We start from the raw sequence: 23,700 nt of genomic DNA on the forward strand, positions 1-23,700 counted from the left end.
ATATGTAACGTATTATTACCTGCTTCTGTGACTGCCGCTGCACCTGCGACAATCCTGATCACAGTCTTTACAACACCCCGAGGTGCTTATGTGGAGCCAGAACAGAATAAAGAACGCGACCCATACTCCGCTTTTAGTAAAGGGACTCTGCGACACTTCCGATAAATGCTTTCCCACTTTCCGTCGTGTCTGGAGGCACTGCTAGAGCACGGAGCGGCACTCCGTGATTTACTCGTCGCAGCAGATACGCCTTCCGTTTTTGCTTTGCTTTTGTGCATTTATTTTTAAAAAGGCTATCGAATGCGTTGTCAATGACGTATTTCGAGCGGTCGGAGGACGCCAAGACCAGGACGCCAAGTCCTCAAACCACCAGCCCACGTACTACCCTTGACGTGATAACGAGAACAATCCGTTCTTCCCCGCGCCCTCCTCCGAAATCGGCGGTTCTGCACAGTTTGTTTTCCAATGCACTAAGGAGACAAAAACGTAAAACAAACTTCATCACGACACTGGGGCACATACAACGTGCCACCACGCCGGAGCACCGATGAGACGAACGTATGCAAATGCGCACGCGAGCGAAACCAAAACTTTTTGCGCCACCTCTTAGCCGATAGTACTCTCGTTACACCGCTATGACGTAAAAGGAAGTTGGCGCGATAGCTCCCAGCAGAATGCCAAAGGCAATCGTCGCAGCAAACCCGGCAAATACCACGCAGCCCTACGCCGCTCCGTGCTTGGGAATGTTTCGGTCGAGCGTTCAAGCAAAGCTGGTCGTGGTTCGAGCGATCCAACGTGAGAAGTCGAATTCGGTTCGCAGCTCGTGAGGGTGCTTCGTGCGCATGCGATCTACCTGTCGTCTCACTTTGAACAGCCACAGCGACACTACTTCCATGATCCCATGCTGTGAGCGCGACGCTGGCAAGAAATCTCGTATGGTGCCCTCGGCGATGCCGCTCCGCCTCCACCGTAAGAGCCACTAAGTGCTACCACGAGCCTGAGCTGGGTATACGAACTCCCAGGATACGGTGCGCCAAATGAGCCCGAGCGTAGAATATTGGGCCATCAGAGGAGGTTGGATTGCGAAAGCTGGACCGCGTGACGTCATCCTCAATCTCCCCCAGCCGTTTCACCTATAACTGCCCTGACTGCCACAGCCCAGACACAACCACCCACCTCGTATTCTTCTGCCCACACCACCCCTTACCTACTCCCGAGCAGTGGGAATGCGCGCTGACCAGCTCGGACCTGCAGGACCAGCAAAACCTGATCCAGCGGGCCACCCAAGCAGCGACAGCACGTGGCTACCAGCTGGACTAAGGCGGCCGCCCATCTGCTGTAAATTTGTAAAATAGGCGTTTGTTCCTCCTCCGCCGTGGAGATGACGCCTTTGCAGCGCGTGCCGCCCTCCCCTACAGACGTTCGCCAGACTCCGCTCCCCCTCTTTATTCCTGCTGAGCTGGCTCGTTCGTTCGCTCGGTTACGCGGACGCCTTCGCCACCGCAAAACCCCTGTGCCGGGTTCCAAAACGCTATGCGCTAAAACGCACGTATGATCCTATGTGATTTCAACTAGCGTCCGCACAGTAGCAGCCCAGTGTTCTACAAAACTGTACTATCTCCTCCCGATTGCAGCACAGAACAAAAGCTTCCATTCCACCTCCGACTTCCCCGTTAGAGCTGGAGGATGCGGCTCTCCTGCTGACTAGAAAGGAACACCTCCGGCGCCGCACACGTGCTGTAATTCCACCGTGTGCTGCCACCCTCCCCCCGGGTCTTCCCTGTGCCGAGGAGGTTGCGCTGATGAGGATCCGGGTGGGGGTGGCCTTAACTATACCGCCGTGACCCACCAATGGCTTCGCTTCCAAGATTGTTTTACAAACCACTGTTTCCCAATTTGCCACCGCAGCCGACATACACCCCTTGCTGTGGTCTTGCCCCGCTTTGCGCACTACGAGACTGCGACATCTTGCGGCGACGGGCCTAGGCGAAGACGTCCGCGAGGACATGGGCCCCATCATCGTTCCCTCCTAGACTTCATACGCAAAGCGAACATTCTCTTGTTCATCTAATCAACTTTCCTCATCATCAACTCATGCCCCTTATCTATGCCCTGTGGCAAAACAAACCCTCTAAAAAAAGCTGTTGTCGTTGTTGTTCCCTTCTTCACGGACACATACACACTGCGAGGATTGGCCAGGAATTCGGAGGTTTCTCACAAAATTCCTAAAACTATACATTAGAAACGTAAAACTTGTAGAATAGTGTGGGCAGCGGGACACCTGAGCGTGATGGCACGTGAGTAGAGCAGGTGCGCATCAGCCACGCAGAATCCTGATTCTAGGGAAGCTGTGGCACATTGCAGTCTACTTGCTGATCTAATTCGCGCCGTAAGACGAACAAGCGGAAGCGAAGAAAGAGATGCATGCACTTGTAGCTGAAAGAAAGCGGGTTAAAGTAATTCCTGCGAAGAGACGAAGAAACGGGAGCGAAGAAAGAGATGCAAATACGATGTAGCGGTAAACAAGTCGTTAATAAGGATACTGTCGCCTTCATAGCCCCTAAGCAGACTTAAGTGCACCGAGGATTTTTTTTTCCACTTCTCGCTAACCTGAGAACGAAGATTGCCATCCGTCAACAATCCTATTACTCAGGTTAGCGAGCAGCGGCAAAACCAAAGGGCGCCCCTTATTTTTAACCTTAACACCACTCAAGAAATCATTAAGCGGTGGAAAAACATGATTCCTGAGTCGGAAATGGCAGAAACATGCCATTTTTAATGCGAAAGTTGTAAGGGCCATTGTGCTAAAAGCAGCCATCCGGCGTCTGTAGCAAAGAAGGGCTTCTTAAAGGCCACGTGACTCTGCGTGAAGCAACAACTAGAATAAATGAATATGCTTTATTTTAAAGGAGGGACGAAGCCTTTTGGGGTCAAAGGAGGTAAGTAAATAGGGAGGGATGAAGGACACCACTAAAGTTCATTGTGGGAACATAGGTCCTTTCGTCGGTGTCTTCGTTCATGTGTGCCGCCTTAAAACACATGGTCAGGCTCGCTCTATACTGCTTTATAGAGACCACTGTCTAGTGAGTATCGGCCTATAGCTCCGAGTAAGGACGCGTTACTCCGGAGTAGCTGTAAGTGCGCGTGAGCGTCAGATGGCAGTGGCCATTTATTAAGATGGGCGGCTCTGCCTTGTCAAATGTCGGACAGTGCCAGAATAAATGGTACAGGTTAGGCGTTGTAGCCTGCCCACAAAAGGTACACGTGGGTGCCGATGTGAGGGAAGTGGCGCCGTTGTACCATTTTCGGGTTACAACTAGAATGAATTTAAGTAACCGAGTTGAAGAAAAAACAACGTAAACTGATCAAGCCGGTTTATTTAGTGGTGTTATCTAGGAGAGCGGCAGCCGAACAGCGCTTACTCGCTCAGAAGACCAGCAGTAATACGGCCGCAGCCGCCGCCATACTCTCCGCTCCATCAGATGGTTCTGGGCATGCCCAGGCGTTGGCCAGCAACGGAGGCGCGTAGAGGCGAAAAAAATTCTTGGAAAATAACGTCTTCTCACGTGCAGCACTGTGTCTTCACGTGACTGTACTTATCAAGGGCTTCGTCACTGCAACGTAGTGTGCCCGCTTCTTTCTTCGCTTTCTTTTCTTCGTCTTCCCTGTTTAGCGAACCAGAGAACGTTCAGAATACCGTACTGAGTATCCGCGAAGCTGCATTATCATCATCATCAGCCTGCTGAGGTCCACTGCAGGACGAAGGCCTCTCCCATTGACCTCCAACCGCTCCTGTCCTGCGCTACGCGAGTCCAGTTTGCCCCCGAAGTTCCGTATTTCATCCCTCTGGGGTCAAGACGGGGCATGGATTCCCGTGAATAGAGAACTACTTCCACATGATCTTCTGATCAATGCTCATAATAAAAGTTGTTCTCTCTCTCTCTCTCTCTCTCTCTCTCTCTCTCTCTCTCTCTCTCTCTCTCTCTCTCTCTCTCTCTCTCTCTCTCTCTCCTTCAATCGTGTTATTAATTGGTCTTCCCCTTCTTCTAGACCCATCTTTTGGTATCCACTCTGTTACCCTAAATCTCCACCGGTTGGAAGTCTGTTCGTCTCACTACATGGCCAGCCCAAGTCCATTTCTTTTTCTTTATTTGAACTATGATATCGTTAACTCTAGTTTGTTGTATTAAGAAGCTGTCTTATGGTAGTTTCAAAAAACACCCGTGACACACGCGACGTAGCGGTTGAGTATTGCAGGGAACGCCTAATGTTTTTGCCTTCAGAGCACGTAAGCCGACTTAGGTGTTCCACGGAATGTTTTCCGCTCTTGACACCCTTTCGCCCATATTTCAGATACATTGAAAGCCGGGCTGCGCATGGCGTTGGCGTAGAGCAGTCATTAAGACTGTCGCTGTGCCGTGTTCGGTGCACGTGTCCCTGCCGCAGTTTTTTTGTTTTTTTAGTCGGACGGTACCAAAACCAAAACTTTCCTAGTGGGACTGATGGCGTTCTGTCAAAAAACTAGTGCATTTCCCCGTAGACCGGTTGGTCGACCGAAAAGCTCTGATAAGATCTCTGGACACACAGCGCATGCGCTAAACCGGACTTCCATTGCGTCAAAACGGCTACTTGAAAATTGCGAAAAACGAACGGCTGTAGATAAGAATACACGCATCAATCATGAAGAAGGATTACAATAGTGTACCTTTATCTCATAAACCACGTATCAGTATACATTTAGGTTGTTCGTAGATGCGTTTACTTATGCTTGAAAAACGGCGCATGGGTTCGTCCTTCGTTTGCGATATGGGTATTTGAAGGCTTGACGATCGATTGGACGCACTTTCAGCGAAGGTGGACGCGCTTTTAGCGAAGGCTTTGACGCACATTTGACGCAGTTTTGATGTCAGAGAGCTTCCGCGCTAGTTTTAACTTTGTTTAGGAAGGGACGGTAAAGTTTTAGATGCGACGGCATCTCATTCACTCGCCTTGTCCCTCCATACGGCGTTGTCGTTGTCCGTCCACACCCCTCCCCCATTCTCCTCGCCGCGCGAGCTGCGCTCTCCGCCGCTCACCCCCTCTCCTCGCCGATAGCGAACACTCTCTCGCGAGTAGCATTGGATTGGATGCGATTGGCTTGGCTTGGCTTGGCTTGGACTGGATTTGGATTGGATTGGATTGGGTTTGGATTGTATTGGATTAAAGTGGATTGTGTTGGATTGTGTTGCGTCATAGCCGCGCCACGTTGCGTCATAGCCGCGGCAGGGGGTTCACGGCACGTTTCATGCGATGGGAGAATCAACCTAACGGAAACAACAACGGAACCCCCTATGCGTCGCATCTACACAGGGGTTCCCGCGAGGGGAGGTGGGAGTAATTTTTTCGCTACTATTTTGCTGCTCACAACGCCACATTTTTTTCTCCTTATGGGGGTACGAACGCGTATCAGGATTGCCTTAGTGTATCTGAACCCTGCATTTATATCATCTTCACAAAACGTATTTCGCATTCTGGGCGTCTTAATGATTCGTATTATTGTGCATTTCTAGAGTACGGAATTCAATTTGCATCCTAGCTCCTCCAACTGATACAGCCTAACAGACTACCCACTAAACGTCTCGCTTCAAGAAAAGTGCGGCCTGAGTTCTATCCCAAGGAACTTACTAACTGGCAGAACCGTCTTGTTCTTAATATTTGTGCTCACGGGCGCATGCGCCGGGGTACCGGTGACGCCCACTCGCTGATTGACACACGCGCCCTGTGGTGTAACGACACGAAGTATGTGAAAAACAAGACGAGCTAGAAAGACGCGGACAAAAGATCAAAGCAAACAAGACGACGCCGAATTTATAACTGGAGTTGCAAGTCCAGCGTCGCCCCGTCTACTCCGTTCTTGTGTCGCGTTCTTTCAGCGTGCTTTTTTTTTTCTCGCATGGGGAACCAATATTTCCATGAACATCCCAAATGTGAACTTGTTTAGGTTCCAATATAAAACTTTGAAAGTTTGTGCGCACTGCACTTCTTTAAAGACAAGTCAAACCCCCAAGCAATCGAAGGCGATCGACCCGTATACAGAGCTGAAAAAGCAATTCCTGACCTCTATGGTGTGTACGGGAGGTATTTGACATAAAATGAATAATACATTCAGTGATAGCCCTTGCGGACAATTTCTGGCAATTGTTCTTTATGTCTTTGTGTTTCTGTAGAAGTGGGAAAAAACAAGAAATATGAAGTGTAAAATATTTCACAAAAATTAATTCAGTAAATTTTATAACTTGATGAATTTTATTCACCCAGCCCTACTGAAACGTTCCGTATATGCGGAATTATTGGAATACGGAATTCATACGGAGTATGACGCCCCCAAGCACACCTAAAGGACATGTTATTTTAATAAACAGGGGAATAACTTTATTTCACGCAATAAAAACGCTTGGCACAGGGTTCATGTTTTTATCTTCAATAATAGGCAAAATGACGCTCCGTATATTTTCTATACTCCGTATATACGGAATTCATACGGACAATGATTTGGCGGTTCTAGTAAACTTACAGACATAAAATCGGTGTCAAATTTTTGGATAAGTATGCACTATTGTTTTCACGTGTGTTTCTCAAAATTATTCCCTGTTTTGTGACGGCTTTGTGTCATTCTAGGAAAATACTCCGTATTTCCATATTTCCGTATATACGGAACCTTTCAGGAGGGAGGTAGGAAATTACCCTAATTGTACTCGATTGTTATCATCTGGCAACAAACAAAACAAGCTTATAAAATGACTAGAAATTATATACGGAGCTTACAAAAATGAGCATACGAACCCAGCAGAAAAGCTTAAGCACATACGATAGAGCGTAGCCATTCTGTGGAAAGCTTCCACGCCTTGGACAGCCGTCCGAGACTAGTAGCAGTCATTTCAAACTCTGGCAGCGCTGGGCGGTCATACGCGACGCGGCTGCGTGCATCAATGTGTTCAGAATGGGCCTCGCGAAACACAGTGTCCCAAGTTCTTCGCCCGGCCGGATCAGCGCTCGCAGAATGCATTAGGCGCCTGCGTAAATGGCCGCAAACTGCGCTCGGCGTCATGCTCCCAGCGAGATGGCCCCCGTGCGTCGCTGAACAAACCTCATCGCAATCACGTCGAGCGTGGCGTGCGTGCTTAGGGCGCTGTTAATAAAACGACCCTTCGCCCAAAAGAGGTCCCCCTCCCTCGCCACAGCAGCGTTGCCTGGGGCTATTCGATGCGTCTCCGACGGGCAGCTCGCAGACGATAGGCACCTGAGCAGCCTACCAGAATAATTAAATTGTACCAACGTTTTCCCATCCTCCGCGACTTCCGCCGCCCTCTTCCTCTCCCTGTCTACTTTTCATCAGAGACGGAAGGAGGGAGCGGAGGAAAAAAAAAATTCCCGCCGTAGAGCGGGTCAGGGTTTCAAGTCGGGACTGGACGCTCGCGCGCTCTGAGTCGTCCGTCGTTGCCGAAACCGCCACGGCACGGCGTTGCGGGTGCTTTCGCTTTCACTTTTTTTGTAAGAGAGGTCGTGATCAGAGAAGGAGGCGAGGCGAATCGCTTCTCGCATCCGCAGCATCTGCATCACTCCATCCTCCGTCGTCGGCGGCCCCACGTGCGGACTTCGGGTCGGCGCGCTATGTTTCGGGGCCGTGTATCGCTGAGCAGTGCTCGGACGGTGACTCGCGGTAGCCGCGTTTGCGGAGAATTTTGACATGCGATGCTCCAAGAAGCTTCGGCGTCCGCTCTCTCCGGGAGGGTTGTACCCATGTGCTCTCGCGCCGAAATGATGATGCGGGGAGAATCTCATCGGCACTGTCGGATCACTTCGAGATACTCCAGATGTTGTCAACCCGGAATGGTGTAATAATTCATCTGTGACTCTGTTTTCAAGCGACTTACTTTGCATAAACTGTGTCTTTCAATGACATAAATCCAGGCTTGATTCGAAACGTCATGTGGCGGCTTTGCGACACACTGGGACTAGAGGTGGAAAAATGCTGTAGGCTGTGAGTCTTCGCCGTAGCGCGAAGTTCGTCAACTCCGAAGGAAGGCAACGAGTGGAATTCTCGGCAGGCTTCACCGGATCTCACCAGTCAGGAGTCATTGGTAGACACAGAGAAGAAGATCAAATACAAAACGAAGAATTCTTGACTACTGGTGACCATCTTCGTGCGACAGTTGGGTGAGTGCGAGTTATCCTTGGAAGGTATCCTTCCAAATAGTCCTTTCCTACACTCAAAATGTCCGTGCGAATAGGGTATATGTGGCAGGTAGACGAATGGCTTGACTCTAAAAACCACATCTAAGGCTACTTGATGGGGCCATCCCCATATCTTCCTCAAGTTGCAGTTGTGAGTGACTATAAACGCACTGAACTGCGATGCTCACGAAACGGTACAATTGTTTCAGCAAATGTGGCCGCATTGAAGCCACAAAAACTAAAAAAAAAATTTAAAAATTGGGGAAGGCACGTTAGGTCAAGTATACACCCGTACTGGTGCCTTCAACTTGAAGCGATGCCCCAAACTTTGTCTATCTGGATTGGCGGGCGTTAGTGAGGGGGAAAATAAAATATACGCCTTTTCCCTGATAAAGCCTTACCTCATCGCGGTACGTTGAGGCGTTCCTTTTTTTGCGGGGTGGCTCCCTCCTCTCCCTTTACGTAAATTGTGCAAGACCTGTTCTTGCAAAACGGCACATATCGTATACGCACAACCTTCGCTTTCCTAAGCCAAAACCGGCAGACAATTACGGGAGACGGCATCAAGGGATAATTCGTTTCTACAAAGAAGAAAATGGCATCCACCGCAAATGTGGTGTTGCTGCTACTTAACTGAAATTGAAGAAAGCTGTGCAGCTTTCTCAGAAAGACTTCGCTGTTCGTAAGAAGAACTCGTCATTTTCTGAGGTTTGAACACAGGACCACCGCCTCTCTTCGGCAGCCATTCTACCAACAGGGATCACACACACACACACACACACACACACACACACACACACACACACACACACACACACACACACACACACACACACACACACACACACATATATATATATATATATATATATATAGTCTGAAACATAAAAACTCACACAGAGCGCGAGCAAAGTAAGTAGAGACAGAGACACACGCGAAAAACATTAAAAAATAATAAAAGTGTACTGACAATCAGGAAGAGGCCTTCCTTTCTTCGAGTACAGGACGAAAGGAAGTCCTCTTCCTGAAATGTCAGTAAACTTTTATTATTTTGAATGTTTTTCTCCTGTGTCTCTGTCTCTACTTACCTTATATATATATATATACGATAGAGAAGTCAAACTGAAAAACATAACAACATTTATTCTAACGTTTCGACCGGGGGCCGGTCTTTTTCAAAGATATATATATATATATAGGACCGGGGTAATTAGACATCGATGGGAGAGGCCTTTGACCTGAAGTGGGCAAATGATAATAATGCTGAATAAGAAAATTCAGGAAGAGCAGTAAATGGGTAATCGTCTTAAGATTTCCAGGTGACATCGTCATGCTAAATTATTCGCCAGAGGACCTGCGACGAACGCTTCAGCCACTGCTTTCAGAAAACCTGGTCGCAGGATTAAATATAAGTATAACTAAGATATAAATATTTAAAAACTATATACGCTAGATGCTTTACCATAGCGGCCCCGCATCATGCATTAATATTTTCAGATAAACACAATAGTGGGGTGGTTCTGGTGCCTGGTGCCGTCCCTGGCATGGACACGGCGATGCCAAAGTAGCTGAAAGAGGGAAACCGCTTTGCGAAACGACTGCCCGAAACGAGCCTCATCATTTAGAGTGAGACGTGGGCAGCGCCTGCGTCAGCGTACCTCACGCGCATAACGTGGGAATATTTTGGCCTCCGGCAACTGCCCTACCTCACCGCATGTTCTCACAGAAACGAACTTTGCGTTGTTACTTGTGCTGTCTCTCTCTCTTAACATGCTCACCCTTCAGAATTGTTGGCTCTTCGTATGCTTGTACACCATGCCCCAAAGAACTTATAGAAGTACTGTCGCAAATATTTTTGAAAAAAAAAAACAAGTGCACTTTGTACCTTCTCAAAAAATTCCTCGGAGCACCAAAGTCTGGTTACGTTTTTCGAAAGCGAAGGCCTGGCGATACTTATCAACGACTTTCTTACTGCTAAGTCGTCATTGCGTCGGTTTCTTCGCTCTTGTTTCTTCTTTTTTTTTTTGGCCCGAATTATTTTCACAGCCCTCTTAACTGCTACACCGTGTTGACATCCTTCTCGTTGCTTCTGTTTCTTCGAGTATTGGCGTGAAATACTTCAATAGGCAGACTGGTAACTCACGCATAGCTTCCCTAAAACCACAGTTCCGTGCGGCTGTATGGTACGCCTCTTGTACTCTCGTGCTTTCGCGTTCGCCTGTCACCTGGCACACTCTGGTTTAACTTTTATTCCATTACTGACGGCGAGCGGAGTTGGCGCAGTGGTAACGCACTGGGATCTTAGTGTGGAGGCCCAGGCTCCAATCCCGCAGGAGCTCAGATGTGTTTCTAACAGCGGAGGTAGGTGTTCGAGGGCAGGTCTTAACGACAGCCACTGCTAGTATCATGTCCCCCTCTTTTGGAATCAGGTTTCCAGTATTCAAAAGATTCATAAAAAACTGTGGCTGATTCCTCTGTCATAGGAATCGGCAAAATACTAAAGTGCAATGTGCCGCGAAATCTGCAGCTGAGCATGATTTGCGGGTCGGCGGCTGTCTTCTGGATGTGCTTGGCGAGCGACGCCCTGCTGGCGGGTCGTTTCGGCAAAGGTTTACTGGCGTCATTTCCGTGACGGATATGACGTCAGTGAAATATTGGTGTATGCAGGGATAAAACACTTGATGTTAAAATAAAACAAACGCCTCTAGGGCTTCACATTTTAATATAAGCCGGCCTATATTGCCCCTAAAACGTTGTCTTGCAAGGAGTTCACATGGGCTGACAGGTAAAGCTGACATAAAAAGAAATTTGGGCGGAAGCTTGGATTTTGTAAGCTGGCGTTTTCGCATTGCGTGTTGCACAGTGAAGTATAACTATTTACGGTGGGAGTATGATAACAGAAAGCGGCTAATTCTTGTGGTGTTGTAGGTATCTCGAAAGAGATTATATGACAATTAGCAGCTAAAACAACTCTACCATTACGCTGAGTTTCATTTACTTGTTATAATTAGTTAGCTCAGAGGGAAGTTGTAAAGGTTAAAAAATCACTTCAGTACGTACATGAGCATCTATGGAGGGGCTATGGTTACGGAAGATGGCTGTAACTATTGTTTTACAAGAAATATCCGGAAACCAATTATATGCCAATTAGCCGTTAAGACGACCGTAACATTACACTCCACAGCTTCGCTGTTCATTCTTCTTCACAGAGTGGATGGGCACTATTTTTTTTATTTGCCGTCGGCAACGGCCTCCATTTTATGCTCCGGACAACTACAAAAACCACGACGGTTTCTCGCACAGAGGGGCACTTTCGCCTTGAAATTCAAATATGAGTGTTTTATGGGCCGAAACCGTACCTAGGTAGCGGGGGTCAGCGGATTAATATAGACCACCTGGGATCTTTAACGTGCGCCAAAATGCCGACACGCAGGCATTTTCGTTCCTAGCTTACACCTGAAAAACCGCCGCGAAGTGTTTTTTTTTGGGGAAAGAAGGAAATTCAGTTCCTAGTTACATATGACGGCATATATCTTGTGCTTGGAAGAAGTTTTGTTTTTTTGGCACAGCAACCTTTCGGTTATAATGCGCCTTGTAAGAAGGGGGTGGTAATCGCTACCGTCTTAAGCATGTCGACGTCCAACGCTACCAGCCCACATCGTCCGCATCCATTCTTTGTAATCCCTCTTCCGTGTCCTCTTTTTTCTGTGATCATTCCCACCACGCCATTCGAAACAGTTGCGTTACTCTAGTACTCGACGAGCCCACTACTCCTCGAAAAGTACAAGGCCGCTTTCTTCAATGCCCTGCGTAATCATCAAGCTCAAAGAAACAGCCGATGGTGGGCTACACCGCAGCGATTCAAAACGCAAAAGCAGCGTGACCAAATGCGCAAACTTGGTGGATGACGAAGCAAGCATGCCATCAAAGTACGCAAAAATAGAATATGCGCAGGGACAAAGCGCAAATGCACGCCTTGCGCTGCTGTCCAAGCGCAGATTCTATTTTCCACTCCTATCGTATGATGCGCCCGGTCGTTCGCGAAAATAGCACATGCGGTCCCACCGACTGGTCATTCCGAACTGTTGTTCCGAAATGTATGCCCCTGCCATTCCAGTGCAACAACTCATGATCTCACGTCTAGTTCCGCTCCCAACGAATACAAAGGGTGAGATGAACCGTCACCAACTTTTTAAAGACAGTGCAAAAGTTTGATGCAAGTTCAGGTTGTTCAAAAGAACGCCACCTCGGATTAGCGAACAGTAAATTTGGACATCATCGGGACCCCTAGCGGGAGCGGAAATGACGTGCTCTCATGTTTATCTCCCCTACCCCTTTCTCCTTCCTCCTTTTTTCATTCACATGCATCATAAAACAGCCACCAAACTCGATAAATTAAACCACGATCACGCTTATGCAGCCAGCCCCTTAACCTCTGAATTATCGCAGAGGCCAGATATAAATAATTCTAATGTTTTTTTTTCGTTTGTTTTTCTGACACAGACGTGCTTAACAGCGGAAGGAACAAACATCGATGCTCACAGCTACGTTTATATATAATACGGCGGCCTTAGAATGAAAAGCTTCTAATTATGTAACCCCTATCATGTGTGCAATGGAACGCATCTGTTCGGTTCTGCAAAGGTAATATTCTACGTGATGCCACGTTCTTTAGATGAAGCTTTTTATAGGGCGTTTAAAACAACAAAGCGGTAAGGATATCTGCAAAAGTTGCCCCGGGCTGTCTTCCCAGAATTTTACGCACCCGGATGAAGTCCGAACAACGCTTATGTACGCGTCGATGTGTATACGTGTGTGTGTGTGATCGTGTGTGCGCGCATTGAAGGTAAAGGAGCATAAAAGAACTAAGGACTTCGAACTGCATAATCCAGTAAAATGGCGGCGACGTTTGAGTAAGGTATACAATTTACGCTAGAATGTAAGCAGGTGGCATGATAAAACTTAATCAACTTGGTGTACTCAGCGCAAATGCGATGACTGGTGGCTAAAAACAAAAAAGCTCGTTCTACCCCAGCTGTTGCCTAAATATACTGCTTTTCACTGCTTCCTTCCTTGCTAGTAATAGTAGTATTCTATTGCTAGTATTCTGTTAAGTTATAATGTCGTGTCAGGAGTTTTAGATAATCCCTGGACGAGAGAAAAAATATAATTATCTTCTTGTATCGGCAATCGTTGCGTTTTCGAAAACGCGAAGAATAAAGCTTGTTTAATACCCAACCACGAGCCGCGACAATTACGGCCCGCCATGACACCCGCTTCAATCTAACGTTTTGCGTGCATGGCTCTTTCGTTCCAAACATAAACAAATCTCGTTACTCGCCCTTTACCTCATTTAACGGCGTTTACTATAAAAAGTTCCGCGATCGGGTCTAAGATAAATATGTTAGCGGGTAATAGCAAGTTCCCCGCTCCACATCCCCGATTCGTGCACCTGATGTTCAGGTATAGCTTAAATTCGCCGACCACCGCAAACAAATTTCATTTCCCGGAAAACTCGTTCAACATCGGGGCGAACTCTACACGCCGTCCATTAATACAGCAGTTTAATCTCATTCCCGTACTAGCCCACGCAGGGTCCGCCACTAATGTTAGGGGGCGGGGTACACACGCATGAGAAAGAGGGTAAGTGCTCCTAGTGCACAACTTACGGACGGAGGAAACCCCGGAGTCGTTAGTCACTGTCCGGCTGCAGTCGCGACGAACTAACGGGCAACTCCTCCTCCCCCTGTTCTAAATTGCGACTCTAATTGCCTGCGACGCTGAAAGAATAAGGAAGCTACGGAGCCCAAATTTGGGCAGCGAAGCCTGCGAAAACCTCCTCACGTTAGGCCCGCGCCTAACGTTCCTAGTTAATGCGCGTAGTGTTCGCATCCCTGGCTTAACCAACGCCTACTTGTTAAGCAGATTTCGCAAGAACGCCCATAAGAAATGACCTAATTGCGTCTAAAGGTACGAGAAGACAAGCCTAAATTGTCGCTGAGGTGTTTTGTACACTCATGGAGGAAGTTTCCTTTTTTTTTTTTCTTGTAATGCTTCCGGCATCCACCAAAGCGCACTGAAGGTGTGCTACACCGGCTGCGACTTTACGTTGCCTAAACCCGAAGTTCTTGTTTAAGCTTTGTTGGGTAGAGTCGCCATTGTGTACAGTGTGCTCTACTACCGACAACATCAAGCACATTTTAAGCCACTGCCCACGATATACTATTCAGCGGGCAACAGCATCGAAGGCACTGCGACTCCAACGTGGAGGTCCTCTAGAACTCTCCCACATCCTTGGACCCTGGCGAAATCGAGGCGAAACAAAACGTCTGCTTACTTTTTTAGCGGAAACAGGGCTAGAAGAGGTTCTGTGTACCCTTGAACACATACATTTTATATATGTGTGCATCTCCCCTCCCCTCCCCCTTCTTCGGTTTCCTTTTCTTTTTCTCCCTATTTTCCTCTTTTCCTTTTTTTTCATTGCCTTTTTTTTTATCCAAGACCGCACTGTTCGTTCCTATTCAGGTCCTGTTTTGCGGCTCAGCTGCTTAACCTGTTTTGTTATTAATTTTCTTTTGATGATGTACTGTTCTTTTTTTCTTTTTTATTTTCCTTGTTTAATTTTTTATTATTATTACTTTTTTTTCCCCTCCCACCTCTCCCCCCGACGGCCCCAACCTTGTGATCCACTCCTGCATAACCCGCTAACCAATGTATAATGCATACCTAGCACAACCGCCAACCAGCGTGTAACCCCTTCTCCAGTAGTTACAGTTCAGACCTAGCGACTGTTGCGGCGGCGGCGGTGGCGGCACAGGCGTAGTTACCCCCTCGGCTACCATCTGGTCTTGCGCTCGCGCCACTCGAGGCCCTCACAAACCGTCTGCTCACCTTCACAGTGACCTAATCTCGTGACCCACTTACCGGGGTTCTGATCTCTTCCTGGCGCACCCCTGGGTTCGTGGTGATGTTCCCTGGGCGGGTTGCTGTGTGCCGCGCGTTTCCCCTGTCTGCAGGGACGGGTGCGTGCTACAAGGAAGAGTCGCGTGCCGAATTACTATTCTCCCTCTCTTCCTCCATCCCTCCTTCTCTACTCTTTTTACTGTCCCCCCTCTCGCTTCCGTTCGGCCGGTTGAGGTGTCGGCGAAACGCCAGACAGTTACCGGCCTCTATCTCCCCTTCCCCCACCCCCAACAACCACTTCCTCCTCCTCCTCCTCCTCCTCCCTATTTTCCGCTGTTATCTCACTGTATTCACCCCATCTGGAGTCGCAAGCCCTACCGTTAGTGGGGCTGACCTCTTCAGCTTTCATTAAAGGTTTTCTCTCTCTCTCTCTTTACTTGAATTACGTCGAAGAGTAGTCATCGCAATATATTGTTTGTACTTTTTGGGGCTCATAACTTCATTTTCTGACTGATTAGTTCCCCGACCGCAGTAACTGCAACAAAAACAAAGGCTTACCCATATGATTTCAATGTTGTTGTTTTTTATTTTCATTTCGCATATGCAATAGATGGGAAAGCTTTCGACGCAAACTTTGGCCGGTGAAAGGAGCGAAAGTTAAAACTACGCGTGGTCGACAAACACACGACAAAAGCGCTTCTTTTCTTTCGATAAGAAACGCTTCGCGGGATAGCCAGTCTGCATCTCTCATTCTCTAGACGTGTCTAGAATTAAACAGCTATACCCTTTTCCTGTCTCTGGCCTCTTCCGGAAAACCCAGTACGCGAGACGCGAATGTTACCTAGCGGCCGGAACGCCACACTTCCGTGTTTCCCAAGATTCGAGGGCATAGGGGAAAAAAATAAAGAGAAACATCCGACGAACAAATAACGGCTTCCAGACCTGCCCGAAAGCCGAAGCCAAAGCCAAGGTGAGACGGACCACGCGTAAATCTCATAAAAGTGTCAACACCCGATGCTCAGTGGCGGCCGGAGCCTTGTCATAGACCTCGGCGTCCAAGACAGGCGGACAGCGCACCTTGCCAGCCCGTAAGGTTGGATTCGCTTCGCGATTGTTGTTTATGTTACCCGAACTCGTGGCGTCGTTTGTGCGCACTTGCGCTCCAAATCCCGCGCGCATCTGTTTCCCAGCGATTGGTATTTCCAACGCCAGTCACGTCTCGGGGAGCGGGAGCCGCAGAGGTAAAAGAAAAGGAGCGGGAAAAGGGAGGACCCCTTGAGCGAAGCGTTCGAATTTCCCTCGTGCGTTGGCAATACCGGCCACGCGGCGACGTATAAATAAACGGTGCTTTCCGGGTCTAGCGTCCCGTTTCTGACACGTCCGCCGCGGTGCTTGAAAGCATCAACGTGAGCTGCTCAGGCGTGAGGGAAAGCGGGCGCCAGAGACAACACCAGCGAGATGGAAAGGCCTAGGGCTGGATAACGGCGTTTCATTGCGAAGCATTCACCATTCTTTGGCTGATTCACTCACTTTTCGGCGTGCGATTGTAAACTGTCCTACGTCGAGCCATACAGTCGGGGGCGCTTTTTAGCTACCAGCATTGAGTATAGGCAGAGATCCATAGCTCTATTTAGAGAAACAGAGTACACAGGTATAGTGCTAATACTGTTCTTTGAAGTCAAGGAAGGCGGCGAACATGATATCTTTAGGGATCTGAATTTGAACGGAATCACGGTGACCATTTTCTGGACATCTACGGACCTCCCGTAATGGAACAGATCCCGCCAGATTTCTAACACATACGCCCTCGAAGAAGATGCAGAACTTCTGGGCATCCTGAGAGCCACCCGGAAAATTCGTGATCGTTACGTAAATTTCTCCATTAAGAAGATTTGTATCATCACGGATTCCCAAGTTGTGGTTTAACAGTTTAATAGTTCGTTTGCAGCGCTCGCACTAGGGCAACCCACGTCCTTACCATGACCAAGGGTTGCATGACAGGGTACAGCAGGGTTCCCAGACGCTGTTCGAGCTCCTCGTAATCCGGTCACGGCAGAGGCGGCATTGGATGGGAATCCAGCCTCTACTTTTTCAATGGGGGCATCTTGGCGTGACTGAAATTTTGTTGTTGTTGGGGGAATTTGTCCAGGAGTGTTCTTATGTAGGGTGAAATGTGGGTTGTTTGGGGGACTAGCTAATTGTAGGATGTTCCCGGGGCTAGACTGAGTGCTCCGTTGATTGATTGTAGGGTTTAATGCGCCGACGACACGAAGGCGATGAGGCACGCCATAGGGGAGGGCTCCGGATTAATTTTGACCGCCTGAGGATCTTTAACGTGCGGCGAAACCTCGTACACACGGGCGTTTCTGCTTTTTGCCTCCATCAGAAAAGCGGCCGCCGCGGCCGGGAATCGAACCCGCGACCCCGTGCTCAGCAGCGCAACGCCTTAGCTACTGAGAAACCGCGGCGGGTATGAGTGCTCTGTACGGCCGTTGATCAGCTAACCTAAGTCGTGGATTGTTGAGGGTCCGGGACTTAGGCAGCGGACTCTTGGTGTCGCTATTGCTGGAGTAGCTGCATGAGTTTGGAACTGCAGGGGCTGCTTACGGACCTGCACTACTCACAGAAATACTCCCGACCCATAAGAGGCTACGCTTTTAAAGGCGATACCCGGCCATGAATTCTTCGTTTACCATTTTTTTTACTGTGATATTTAAAGCATGTTCTAAAATGCTATGCAAAAGAATCACCGCAGCTGGGCTTCACCACAATGCCCCGAAACGACCACTATGCGAGTTTGGGGAATGAGGAAGCCCAGCATGCGATTAGAGTAAAAAATAGAATCCGCGCTGGGACAACAGCGCACATGCAGGTCTTCCAGATCAAATTCTTTTTGTTTACTCTAATAGCACTCTAGGCCTCGATAATCGCCGAATCCGCACGTTTGGTCACACTGATTGGTCGTTCTGGGATGTTGTAATGACGCACACCTGCGCCAATTTCTTATAGTTTGCCTTCTTCTGCACTGTGAGTATTCTTGAGTTAATGATGGAAATGTTAAAACAACAGCAAAGACGTGCTTAATGCGGACCTCAACGCGTATTAAAAAAGGAGGGATACTGAGATGGAGAAAGAAAAAAAGAAAGAAAGAAAGAAAGAAAGAAAGAAAGAAAGAAAGAAAGAAGGAGAGAAAGAAAGAAAGAAATAAATAAAGAAAGAAAGAAAGAAAGAAGGGAAGAAAGGGAATAGGGTAAAATCATTGTTGCAGCACGGAAATGTTTACACAGAGAAAAAAGGCGAAAGAATGGGCCCAACGCGCTTTAAAAAAGTGCTCAAAATACCGGCTTCGAGATTAAGAAACCGAAATCTGCCCTTGATCGGTAAAAATACAAAAAAATCGCCATTGAAAATGCGACGCACATTACGCCCAAAGAAGAAAAAAAGCAAACATGCCACATCGGGAAACTCATTGCTGTTCCCTCAGCTACCGCACTCTCATGGACACGTTCCCCGAATCAGAGAGTCTTTCTAAAACATTTGCGGCAATCAGGAACATTGTGAAAATTTTCAACTTTAAGAAAGTAAGTAGCACGGAAACTAAAGCGGGAATGGGCTCCTACGCGTGCTTGACATTTCGCTAGACCTTCCTAGCCATCCTAAATTCATGAAGATGAAAAATTTAGCAATTCGGTCGATATTCACTGTCAAAAGAGCGGTGTTACAGGGACGCCAAGATGCGCAGTCGAAGCACCGCGCGCGCTAGACGCCATGGGCGCTACGCACAACGAACACACCAAGGGCGAGTGCTGCGCTTGCTGTCGCTTTCTTTGGAGCCTGCAGGTTGTCAGAAGAGAGAGCGAAAGAGAGAGAGACAGAGTGAGAGAGACAGAGGGAGAGAGAGAGAAATAGAGACAGAGAGATAGAGAGGAAGAGTGACACAGACAGAGAGAGGCAGAGAGAGACAGAGAGAAATAGAGAGAGAGAGAAAGAGAGACAGAGATAGAGAGGAAGAGTGACACAGACAAAGAGAGGCAGAGAGAGACAGAGAGAAATAGAGAGAGAGAAAAAGACAGACAGACAGACAGACAGACAGACAGACAGACAGACAGACAGACAGACAGACAGACAGACAGACAGACAGACAGAGGGAGAGAGAGGAAGTGAGAGTGAGAGAGAGATAACGACCTTTAAAGAAGTCTGGCGAAATTAGCCGAGCTAAGATGCCTCGCTTGCTACGCCCGATGATTGGGGTGATAATGATAATGAAGATGGTGATGATGTGTAAGAATTTGATGCGCATGGGAGCGTTCAGCCATCTACAGTGTCAGGTCGAGACGGGTGTTTTGCAGGCAGATGATCAGAGTTTTTGTCCCGCGTGAAGCACGTTTGGGACACGACCACGGACCGAACACGTACGTCCCTTAGTTGAATGCCCAAGGAAAGCGGCATAACCAAAGGCACTACGGGGGATACGCTTTGAGCAGCGAATCACGTACATTCGCAGAGCCCATTTTCGCGCACATCACCGCAGTGTGGGCAAAGTGACGACGTGGTCCCTTTCAACTTGGAGAGGAAGTGCCACGGGTGGGCGATATTCAGCCGGGAGCGGTGAAGTACTGCTTCTTCCTGATTGGAAAGTCTAGGTGGAATCTTTAATTTGAAGTGAGGATCAACAGATTACAGCGTTGCGTAATGATGTGATGCGTCGGCACAGGTAAATCGTTGCGTGCCCCATGCCACGCTGGAGGCAAGAACTGGAGCAACCAAACAATTGGTGGGGCTTTCGGTCGGTATACGGCATAGAGTTTCATACTAACATATCCTAAAGGGAAATCTAGCGCTGTAATTGCGGGCCGCCGTGCGTGTCGCCATTGTAGCTAGCGACGTTCTTCGCCTACTTTGCTAAGCGAGCCATATGGCTTCTTATTTTTTTATCTCGCAGCTAAAATCAACAAAATAAGGGGGTTACTTTTTTTTTCTGGTTCATCGTGCATGAATTGTGTAAATAATCCCTGACAAGTCTTTTCGGAGTTTCGATTTCATAATAACAAAACATATTTGATTAATCTTTTACAGTAATACTGTTGCTCTTTTGCAGCCAGAGCCAACATTTCAACCTGTTCTGGAATCATGACAAGGACAAGTGGAACGTGCCTGCCTGGTACATGACAAAACGCTCCCTGAAGTGCGACTCCCCTAGAGAGTGGCGCCAGATTTCCCTCTAGTATATATTGGTATGAAACTCTGTGGCATGCGGGTAGGCAAACGATTTAACGAAGCTTGTTCCGTTAAAAAAGACGAGTTTGATTCCCCAATAAGCAGTGCGCCGAAAAAGGTTTCGGGAAAACACTATTAAAGATCGCTTAGGTTCATTCATCTTCCGTGCGGCCTACAAACAGATGCTTCAGAAGGCCTAGGTTTGTTTTCAGCTTCTTGCATTATTCCATGCGAAGACGTGTGAAATATCATTGCCACCAGTTATAGTATGTTGGGGGCACTCGCACCATCTTGTACGCAATGCTGACACCAGAGCGGATGATGCAGGGCATCTTCATAAATAGGGATTCGACATAAATAATCTGCCGTAGATTAATTATTATTTGTCTCGTGCCCAGTTCCTGCAGACAAATCTGCCATGGCATAGTCAACGCCTATGAGCTCTCGCGACAGACGCCACGATTTCCCCACGCACAAACCGTACAGCTGGCGCTGTACGTGAAACAGCAAGGCCAGCTCAGCAAGGTAACAGGTCACCTGGTTAATAGCTAGGACGTGAGGGGGGGCTTAGAAGCACTAATCAGGGTGCGAGAACACGTGTTCAGGGTGCTGACCTACCGCGTCCCGAAGCGTTCCATTAGCACGCCGTATGCCGTCTGTTCACTTATGGTTAATAATCCCTGTATGCCGACGCATTATCTGAGATAATAAAGGCTCACAGAACAACAACAACAACAACAACAAAAAAAAAAGCTGCTTGGAGGAAGCGGAACAAGACAGACCGATCTTTCCCGCCGCGCCGGGGCCCTCTTTCAAGACTTATGGCGGCTGGCCCAGTTCCCATTCCGTGTCTATAGCATCCCATCAGAATGTGGTGCCGGCATCGTAATAAGCCTCGCCCCAACAGTCGTCTCCCGCGTGGGCCGGATGCCTCGCACAGACAGTCAGCCCACGTACGGACGACGGCGGTCCTTCCCCTCGTTCCCCGGCCCCGACGCCCTTTCATTTTCGGCGAATTTGATGGAAATGCCCGGCGTGCCGTCACGCGCGCCATGGCGACGGCGCTGCGGCCAGAGACCGGGCTATTAGCGCCAAGAATTCGGCCCCTATTAGTATGAATGTTGCGCCGTCGATGACTGCCGCTGCAGAGGAGAAGAAACACGGGGCCGCCTCTGGGCTCTAACCTCTCCTTTCCGGCCGCGAGCCCCGCAGGGCTCGAGGGAGGAAGGGAGACGAGCGGGAGATGGTCGTCGGCGTCGTCGGGTGGAGTGCCCTTTAGCGCTCCTTCAAGCAAGGATATATCTGCGCTTCCGCCTTCGGGCCTTATCGGCTCGCCTGGGAGACACCGCTGCCTCCCTTTCTACCCATCTTTTTTTTCCTTACACACACACACACGCACACTATATATATATATATATATATATATATATATATATATATATATATATATATATATATATATATATATATATATCTTTCTCCACCCGTTCGAGATTTGGGCGCCCCGGCGGCGTCCTCGGCCGGTTACTCAGGAGCTCCTTGCGCTGCCATTTCCTCGACGTCGGGGCAGCAAGTGACCCCCGTAGCTGTTCAGGCGTCTCTCCCCCCCCCTTCGAAAGTTTGGCTTCTTTCCAGGCAGGCTTCCCTCCAACGACGAGGATGCCGGCCACCGTTGCCGTGGAAGATTGAAGCGCTGTTTGTGGCAGTCATCTTTGTTTCTTAAGTTCTTTTTTGCGCATTCGTTTGTGTGTTCCCGAGCCTCCGAGTTGAGAAAAATAACCCCTCCGCTCTCGGAGAGGATTCGGCCCTGTTCAAAACAATTTCAGACTCTGCTCGCCCTCTGCTGTCTCGCGCGTTTCCTGGAACTCTTGTTTCTTATCTTTTATCTCGTCGAAGACGGCACAGGAGAGATGAACGCGGAGGCCGATTTGGACTCCTTGCTTTATATATCGTGGATCTTTCTAAATATCACTTCTCAAGTTAAGCGTCCTGTCAACGGTGCTACAGGGGGTGAACGATATTTAAGTATGTAATTTATTCTTGGCATTCGCAGACGTGGTAAAAACGTTATAGCAGTTTTTGGACTCCCCGTTTACTGCACAGCAGAAGCCACGTTTTTATGTCGGTACTATTCGTCGGGTGGCTACAAAAGGGCAACGACCAAACAGGGCGCGACATGACGGCGCTGACATAGGAGCATTGGTCATAACAGCACGCAACGAAAAGGCGTACCGATCGACGGACGACCAACACGTCGTCAAAACTGCAGCTACATGGGAGACCGTGCAGACATCTACCGTTTGAACAAGCTTAGAGAATTTTCATAAGTGCGAACTCCTTTTTCCTAGTTCCTCGTTGCGTTTTGCCTTTCCATTTCTCTTCTTAAAGGTTTTTTTTTTTTTTATTGCTGTCGACCTTTTCAAGATTATTTGAAAAACGTTTTTGTCACCTTTCGAAAGCACCTTTTACGCCTGGCTCACTGCAGGGCATATTTGACGGGCTATTACGCAAGCGAGAAGATTTGCTGTCTTCGAGACTTTTCTGTACGTTTCTGTTACTGATCCACGGAAATAGTTTGTGATACTTTGCTTGGAACGTAAAAAAAGCAGATTTCTTGGTCTGTGGAAGAGGTGTTGTAAGTTCATATAGTTGTGTGTTATTTTTATTAATTAGACCGTGGAACCTAAACATGTTTTGGTAGCTTCTTGGGGCCTGAATTTTTTGTTTAAAAGTTGAAGCCAGTGTGATCTACATGAAATAAGACGTTTAAAGCTTCAAGTGCCAGCCCATACTAGGCCTAGCATGAATCCGAAAGAATAGGTTGCAGCGAGCCATTTTAGCGTTATTTCATTCATAGCTTCCGATGTGCCTTACTTCGAAATTAGCGTATAATTTTTCCGTGCCATATTTTTTGTCATTCATTCATTTTCTTCAAGGGCTGTTAACACTATAATTTCCCCATCTGCATTGTGCGTTATGACAGTCGGATAAACAGGTAGCTCGACAATGCATTAGCATATTACCTGCGGTTGTCATTTAGTTGGTTAAGAGTGATTGCTAACTATTTAAATGCTTTGTAGGCAATATTAAAGCGAATTTTTCTATGCCCCACTGATGGCGATCGTCCCGTCACCAAAACGCGTACTGCACGAAAGCCAACTTTACACAATGGGTCTCACAAAACGATGATGGCGATAAGCGAATTAACATCGAGCGCCTCAAAAGAAAAAAAAAACCTTCCCGTCATCGGAGTCGAACCTGGGTTCCTCGCGTTTAAGAGCCGACGTCTATCTGGCTGCTCCATTCCTAGACTTTTTTCTTTATTACATGGGAGAATATGCCCAGACGCGACAGTACGAGGACTAC

This window comes from Haemaphysalis longicornis, unplaced genomic scaffold, assembly GCF_048455015.1.
Source record: "Haemaphysalis longicornis isolate Haplotype H1 unplaced genomic scaffold, Haemaphysalis longicornis Haplotype H1 scaffold_4, whole genome shotgun sequence".
NCBI lineage: Eukaryota > Metazoa > Arthropoda > Arachnida > Ixodida > Ixodidae > Haemaphysalis > Haemaphysalis longicornis.